Source organism: Mastomys coucha, unplaced genomic scaffold (genome assembly GCF_008632895.1).
Source record: "Mastomys coucha isolate ucsf_1 unplaced genomic scaffold, UCSF_Mcou_1 pScaffold3, whole genome shotgun sequence".
Lineage (NCBI taxonomy): Eukaryota > Metazoa > Chordata > Mammalia > Rodentia > Muridae > Mastomys > Mastomys coucha.
This window is the reverse complement of record NW_022196909.1, coordinates 32676120-32684764: the sequence shown is the minus strand read 5'-3', so window position 1 is coordinate 32684764 and position 8645 is coordinate 32676120. Positions and strand designations below refer to the sequence as shown.

Genomic DNA, 8645 nt, shown 5'->3' with positions numbered 1-8645 from the left:
GAAGAAAGCCCATCAGTGCTAAGAGATAGATATAAGAATGTCACTCCCTAGGCAGGTGTGCATGGTGCTGGCTTGTCCCTGAATGAAGATCACAAGTTCGAGTGCACCCTCAGAATACCTATTTAAGAATCTCTGTTTCAGAAAACACCAGGGTAGGCCATTCCTCAGCCTTTGTCTCACCTCTCTCCAAGGCAGAGACTTGTAGACGTGTTGCCATTGTGACTCTAGGACTTTCAGGGTCATGGACACAAGGAGCTTTCAGTAGGGGAGCGCTTAGGTGTGACAGCGTATAAAAGGACAATTTATAGAAGGCATTTTGGTAACAGTGACTCTTTTCTGATTATGATGGGCAGACCCACCCACAGAAGCCGTGTCTCACTCTACCTGGAGTGAATTCTGTGCCACCAGAGTGACTATCCTAAATCAACGTCCCTAGGTTTCATTTTAGTCATCCTTGCCATATTTTGGAGAGGTTTTTTTTTTTTTTCCTTTTGCGTAAATTTTAGGTATTTAAGCCTCCGTCCAATGGTTTCTGTAATGACAGACTTCTTGTGCCTAGCTAGACTGCCAAGCCCAGCCAGGACAACAGCTGATCATGAAGTGTGACTCAGTGGCCAGCATTTGAAGACAACCTTTAACCGGTTCCAAAAAAAAAGGAGTTCACTGCCAGCATCTTCTAGCAATTACTGTAATTTATGAACTAGAGAGAGAGAGAGAGAGAGAGAGAGAGAGAGAGAGAGAGAGAGAGAGAACTCCTCTCTGATGTCTTTAAAGGATTCTTAGCTAACCGCAGGAGGATCATCTCATTTGTAGAGAAACCAGTTTCCCATCCTTCACCTCGGACCATAGGGACTTTTAGAATGAAATGGTCTCTGAGATTAAACTGTAACTTCCTTTAATGTCTTAATTTCACTCTCCCCCGCTCCAGCCGGAACCGAGAGTCAGCATGCAATGTCTGCCTTGCAACTGAGCTGCTGGATCGATCATTTGTGACTCAGCTGTCCAGAGAGCCATAGCTGGCTTGGCAATGATTTTAACACACACACACACACACACACACACACACACACACACACACACACACACACTCTCTCTCTGTCTCACTCTCCTTCTCCCGCCCTTCCCCCTTTCCCTCCCCCCTCTCAACCACAAGGTTCACTTCCCTTTTTCCTTCCCCAGCCCAGCTCCACAGTGAATCAATAACCAATTCCGTCCAACTGGCCCTTAGTTCTGCCAAAGGGGAGACTCCTAGTTCCCTGGCTACAGGCTCGGGCAGGCGAAGCCGCTCATAAGGTCAGTGTCCCGGGCCGAAGAAGCAGACAGCAGGACAAATAAACAACTTTGAGGAGACCAGACACGGAGTCAGGAAAATCCCCTAGTTGACTAGACTATCTAATTTTCAGCGGAGCCTCGCCCGGGAACACCAGGTTCAAACTCATGACGTTAGGTGGAACGCTACTATAGAATAAGCATTTCTCCCAAGCCCATTTCTCTTTAGTGACCATCTCTTGTTAAAAAATATGCATCACACACACACACACACACACACACACACACACGCACACACAATCATCTGTGTGTTGGGGGAGGGAGTCAGTGTTGAATATTTATGAAAATGATACATCTCTAGGAGTTTAGTTAATTGGGGTTGAGTTATAGCTCTCCCAAACAGAAACCACAGAGACAATGGGAAACCCAATGGGTAGCGTCTTGGGGGGTGGGGAGGGAATGGGCGTTGGGACCAGGGATTCTCCTTGAAACTGAACCACAATTTGGTTCCAAATACACTTTGCTATCTCAAATATCACCAAAGATGAATTTATCAGACAGTGCTAAGATAACATTCGTATTTTGAGAGCCTCTTTCTTGAAGCGACTGTTGTGGTCCTCTAAGAGTGTGTTTACATAGTTGCAAATTGTTTAAAAAACAACAACCACAACAAAATTCTTTCAGTATTCTTTTTCTTAAAGGGGAATTCCACACTTCATCTAAGAATACCCTAGTGCCTGAATCCATGCTGGGCTGGAAAAAACTGGATGGGGCTGGGCACGTGGGTGGAGAGGCTTATTTTCACTATCTGTATGTGTTCTTGATGGTTGGGGACAGAAAAGACCCCAGCCTGCTGTGAGGTCCAGTATTTCATTCCTGTTTGTGACCTAGTGTTCTCCCTTACACCAGGCTGCTCTGTGCTCTTCGGGGGGCCACTGGCTGTGCACCTATGGCTACTTGATGTATATATGCTCTCATTTCTGGAGAAGCCGGTGAGAAAGAACGCACGCCTGGTACAAAGAGAGCATTCAGTAAGTGCCACAGAGGGTAGACCTTGTGAACGGACTGGTACCCTTTCTTCTAGACATACTAGAGGGACCTCTAGATTATTTCCCATCTCTGCCGTGTCTGGAGAGGACCAGTAACTCTTTTAGTTCTTCCCTGAGCTACTGCAACTGGAGCCATGAGAAGGATGGTGTTCCCTTCTCTCTGTTCACAAGGCTGAAAAAAAAAAAAAAAAACAGACATAAGCCCACAGCTGATTGTGGACAGGTAGGTCTCTTACCTGGTAGAAAAGCTGGTCCGAGAATGATTTGTGAGAGTTGTGTTGTGTATTGATTTGTTTACATATTTATGTCAGTTTGGTACAAGCCAAAGTCTGGGAAGAGAGAACCTTGATCGACAAGATAACTCAATCAGATTTATCCTGTGCCCACTGAGGGCAGTGTCACCCCCTAGGCCTATGTCCTGAATTGTATAAGAAAGAGGGTTGGTCCTGTGCCCCCTGGGGGCAGTGCCACTCCCTAGGCCTGAGTCCTGAATTGTATAAGAAAGTGGGTTGGGTAAGCTATCAGGAGCAAGCTGGTAAGTAGCATGCTTCTATGCCCTCTGAATGAGTTTCTGAGTCTAGGTTCCTGTTCTAACTTAACTTCCTGGTGGACTCAAGTCAGATTTAAGAAATTCCCCCCTAAGTTGATTTTGATTGTGGTATTTTATCACAAAACTAGAAAGCAAGTTAAGACAAGAGGTCAGTGGCCCTCTGGTCTGTGACTGCAGTGTCCACAAAGTCCCCTGTTTTTCACAGATTCATTTCCCTCTTGTTGCTCGGCAGGGTTTGTCTTAGAGCATCTCGGAGATTCTCCCAGCTATACAGCCCTTTCAGACTTTTCTATGGAGCCTTCTGAACCCTGATGGATGTGGTTTTTATTGTTATCCTAACATGTTTAAAGATCAGAGTGGGGCAGTTAGCTTCCAGTTCATCTGACCATAATCTAAATGGGAGCTCAGGTCTACTTATTTAATTAACTGGCTCAGAGCTACTTTGTTCCAAAACGAAGACATCTCAGTCGAGAAAACACCAATGGCCAGTGACATCATGGCTTTGCCTCCAGCCTATTCTGATAAGGCTACATTTGAAGAGCAGTGAACTTTACCCTAATGGGTACCTAATAAGGGAGCGTGAATGAGCCTAAGCTCTTTTCCTCTTAGTACCCTTCCTCCATGTCTTGCATCTTTTCCTTACACCCCAAGCATCCCAAGTAGATTCTAACTGGTTGCTGGTGCTGGTGGTTTTTAATCCCACTCCACCTCCTCCAAAAGAGAACTTGCAACTTGGGTGCAATGCACCAAAGATTTCGGTTCAGAGAATGGCTAATATTGTTTGAGCAGTTGACAGTTGGGGCAATTATAAGACATGCCCCATTGAGCCAACAGGGAGGGGGCACAGATGCTAAAAACACATAAAAGGTAAAAGAAAAAGAACATTCTATTTCAGGAACTTAGATGTTATGGCAGACAGGAGAGAATAAGTTCTGAGAGAAGGCTGGGGTGGGAAGAGAAAGATTGAATGGAGCAAAGCTTGGGTGGGGGCTGGGGAGATGTCTCAGTTGGCAAAGTGCTTACCTTGCAAGCACGAGGGCCTTAGTTCAGTTCTTAGAGGCCTCAATTAAAGAAAGAAAGCTAGGTGCAGTCATGCCTGCTTGTAAGCTCAGTTTGGGAGAGATGAAGACAGGTAGATAGGGCTCATTGTTTGTCCAGAATAATATGTTCAATGAATTACACGCACGCACTCATGCACGCAGGCACGCTTGTATGCATTCATGCAAGCACACACACACACTGATGCATGTGCTCACACATGCACAAGGAGAAGAGAGACAGAGACAGAGACAGAGACAGAGCTGGAATGAGAGAACTTGGGTGAGAATGGGGAGAGGAAGCAATGGGGGCTTTGAAGGTACAAGCAGTGTGAGGAACAAGACTAGCCTGGATGGCCTGTGCCGTGGCGCTGTGAGGAGACTTCGAGACTTTCTGGGCTGAATGGATTTCTCAAGACTTTTCGGTTAAAAACTAGAACGTCCCGTCTAAGAACATTCTGGATCCACTGGTTGCAGTCTATGCAGACCCACGGCTCTAGAAGTGTCCTCCGGGGACTCCAGTCTCTCACCTCGGAACTTGTTAGGAAAATTCTCACACCTTCTTCTAGCAGACCTATCAGACCAGGAGTCTAGTGTTCCTGCCATCTGTTTTAACAAGCCTTCCAGTGAATTCTGAGGATTTCCAAGATTTCAAAATCAATGGTGTAGATGAATGCCTGATGATGGCAATTTCCCTACTGTATCCAAACTTTGAGAAACTATTTTTTTTTTCTCTTCCCAGCTTACATTAGTATTGGAGAACAGAAATATACTTTACACAATCTGACTAATCTGTTCTCTGTCTTTTGTTCAGATTTAAAATTATCCTGTGAAACTCATAAGGGCCTGTAGTCAACCCTTTGTATACTAAAAATCATTGACTAAGTGCAAACAAATGAACTGGACACATCCGTTTATCGGGATTGACTTTAACTGTACAGTGGGGATTTCTTTTTATAGGAATAGGAGTTATGAACTCTGACCCTAGGGAGACAGTACTATTGATGGTACTGTTTAAAAATTAAAACTAAGGGAGAAGGACTGGAGTCAGGGTTCAGCAGCTGAGAGCATTTGCTGTTCTTCTGGAGGACTGGTGCTGTTCTTCGGGGGGGGGGGGGACTGGTGTTCAGTTCCCAGTGCCCACATCATATAGCTCAGAACTGCTGTAACTCCGTCTTCAGGGGACCTCTCTCTCTCTCCCCCCTCTCTCTTTCTCTCTCTCATAGAAAGGATCATTACTCCTGACTCTCAAAGGCTCAAGTAAATGCTAGCAAAAGATTAACTCATAAGCACACAGGGAAGGAGAAGAAAACAAGGACCATTCCAATAACCACCCCTCTCCTAGAATCTATCAGCAGTATAGGGTAGGACCCCAACTAGTCCCTCACCCCCTACCCCGATGACTGACAGTGACAGGCCCAGGCTTACGGAAGTCTAGTCAGAAAGTTGCAGCTGCTAAGAGTTCGGGATTACAATGACCATGCTGTGCCTGGATTATGGAATTTTGTAACTCCTCTCCTTATCTTCTGGTACACTCTTTCTGAACTCCTCTCTGAGCCTTAGAGAGAGAGGTATACATGTCCTGTCCAGGGCTGAGCATCCAGCTCTAACTTATCCTCAGTTCCTTGAGCAGCCATGAATCTCTGCCTACTCCCCACACATAGAAATTTCTCTAATAAGGGCTCAGAAGAGCATTTGACTATGGATACAAACATGGGAGACATTTTGATGCTGTATCAATGTAGTTTAAAAAGACAACTGAGTTCATTGCTAGGACCTATGACTTCTCCAGTCATGTGTTTTTGATCGGGCCTGCAGTACCAGGCATGAACATTTCCCTCTTGCAGAGCAAGCCTTAAACCCAAGCAGAGAGCAGTTGGTTGTCCCCATAACAATTGTACTACTACCATACAAGAGGACATGGCTTGCCCTGTAGGTTAGGATCTTTCTTCTTAGGAGTCATAACTGGGTAAGAATATTGAATTGATGCCTCTTCCCCACTAAGAAGATGGCATAACACCTTCCTGTGGCCCTGTGAAAACTAGCCAGCCCGGTGGAAGTTTCTAGTTCAATTCCAACCTCATAGTTCTATATCTTGCAACTAAGGTTAAGCACATACATTGTACACACATATACAGGCACACATCATACACTTACATACTTGTACAGATACACATATCATACTGAAAAGCAAGGATCAGCCTTATACAAGTTTGATATTAGATCTGTCGGAATATCTAAAGTAATACCCATTCTCTGTTTACTCAGCTAATCTCCCTCTCATAACAAATTTTTATCTGCTACCTCAAGGGAGTTTTAATTTTCTATCTTATTTATATTTAAATTTTCTGTACTTCATGTTCTTCTGAAAAATGATTGATCCTTTAATTGAGCATGGCCGGTAGGAGCCAATGCATTGTCTTGACAGTGTGATATATAGATTCTGCCTATTAGCATTACAGAAGTCGCTATAAGCCTTACTGAAATTTTAATTAAAACAAAACTTGCTGATAGTTGAGGAGTCCTGTGAGAAGGAAGAGAAAGACAATAAAGTAAAATTCGCCATGCGGCGGATCACACATTAAAGTGTTGATAGGCAAATGGTACTACTTTATGCATGGGATTTTAGGACACACGGAGACGTAAGATACATCTCCATAGAGAAGGCTGCAATGTGGTCACTTCTCCTTTCTGGAACTCAGGGCTGACCTGTCCTCATAGAACACGCTGTCATGTGCTCCTTTCTCTTGATATTTTCCTCCATGACACGGGACCTGATGACCTAGAGACTGTTTTGTTGATTCTGATTGGCCTTTCTTGTTCTCCAGGTATGGCATTTTATATACTTCCCTTGGCAGTTAGCCATGATCCCCATTTATTTGCACCTGCCTACTAGAACAGAAAATAAAAGGTACCTGATGATAATGTACGGCCTGCTGTTATCAATATAAGAAATGAAATATCCATTTGTCATGATTCTTCCTTAATTTATAAAATCAAGAGGAAGTTAAGGACTTCCTATTATAGTAACACTCTGTGCTACAGCTCTATATTTATTAGACACTTTCCGTCCACGTATGCTTACATGATTTATTGGGAGCTAATAGTTTTCCTTAGCCACAACCTATTTCGGTGAAGCAGTCTTGGATTTATCTTGTTTAATTTGTGATGCTCCACCGAGGACAAGCCCAAGGCTTACAAGCCTCATGCTTCTTCCCCTTTCTTGGCTCATGTCAGAAACACCTCAATAATTCAGTTTTGAAAATCACTAGAGGTTATGCATTAGGTGAACCCACAAAAACATACAGAGTTCCCCCATTCTGAGACTTACTCTCTGTCTCTTTCTGACGAGGTTACACTGAGAGTGAGTCAAGTTATTATAATTGTTTTTTTTTTTAATCCAAATCCCTGGAAGTTGTCTGTAGACTGGAATCACCTCATTCCTGTGTAGGCACGGCTAACGGACTAGTCCAAATCTGACTCATTAGCTCAGTAGACACAGCACCGAGTCCACATTCTTTACATAAAGTGGAAATGATACTCCGCCAGCAGCGCCACAGATGGATGCAGCTGCGTAATAATAAGCAGATTGCTGAGGTCAGCAGCTAGGGTGCTGTAGCCTTCTCAAAGCCTTTGCTACTCGAGCATCTACTTGCATCCCAAACGGTTGTGTTTTTGTGCTCTTTGAAGGATGGGTCATCTTCAAATTTCACCGAGCGCTCCCAATCCAAGATGGCGCAGGGGGCCGGGGCGGGTACTTAGGAGCTCGTGCGGGCGCTGTGCCTCGCAAGCAGCAGCCGTCGACCTGAAAAATGAGGAATAGCATGAATCCACAGATTTCCTTAGAACCAGAGTCTCCAGACAGTGCTCAGACACTGGAGGAAGTCTCAATCTTCAGAACTCACCACAGTTGTAAGTGAGAGAGGGGAATTCTTCACATGCAGCCGGTGAAATAATGGGTAACTGGTCTCTAGCAAATGTCCAGACATTTCCAAGAAAATGCTCAAGTGGCAGCTCTCCAGTTATTACATGGAGGTACATGGGTCTCCTCAGGGGAGCCCTCACGATAAATATCATGAAGACGGCACTTTGTATTTCTCCGAGTCTGCCGTGGAATCAGCTACAACGACCTGAAGATGGCCATCTGTTATGGATGAAAATAATAACCCCATAAAGTAATTTTTATCCTGAGTTCAGATCTGTCTGCTTCTCTCCCCTCTCTTTCCACATGCTGTAATGGGATAAATGGTGTTTTCAATCAGGGAGGGATGGGAAAAATTAAGAGGCTTCAGGAAAAGTGTATCCTGGCTTTCCAAGCTCTGTCTCGGCCAGTCTATGGTCTAGGCAGAGGCTGCCCTCCTCCTGCCTGGAGAGTTTCATGGCCAGCGGAAGTGAGGCAGGGACAGCTGACAACAATTGCCCTTGTGACCCTTTCCCAAGGAGATCCTAAGGTTGAAGACTTGGAGACTCAGCTTGTTGCCATTCTGCCTTCATTTCTCTGGGTAAGAAGTCATGCTGGATGAATTTGTGATTCACTTCATAAACACTTGAGGGAAGGGTTTCTTGCTTCCTCGAGCCATGTTTTGAAATTTGGTCTGCACCACCCTTCAAAATATAAAAGGAAAAAAAATAAAGGAAAGCCTTAATACACTAAATGACTGTTTTGCTGCTCAGCATAGGCAAAGAGCATCTGTATTTGTGTTCATTACTCAACTGTCTGCTCCAGCAGGGTGTGCATGA

General features: G+C 44.5%; 1 long non-coding RNA gene across 1 annotated transcript; it reads right to left on the bottom strand.

The window, feature by feature from the left end:
* Nucleotides 1-1944: 1944 nt before the first annotated feature.
* On the bottom strand, nt 1945-8287 carry LOC116075035. Its single transcript, XR_004112393.1, has 3 exons — nt 7811-8287; nt 7237-7710; nt 1945-2490 (listed from the first exon to the last, which is right to left on the bottom strand). It is a non-coding gene; the product is annotated as an uncharacterized LOC116075035 (long non-coding RNA).
* Nucleotides 8288-8645: the final 358 nt, after the last annotated feature.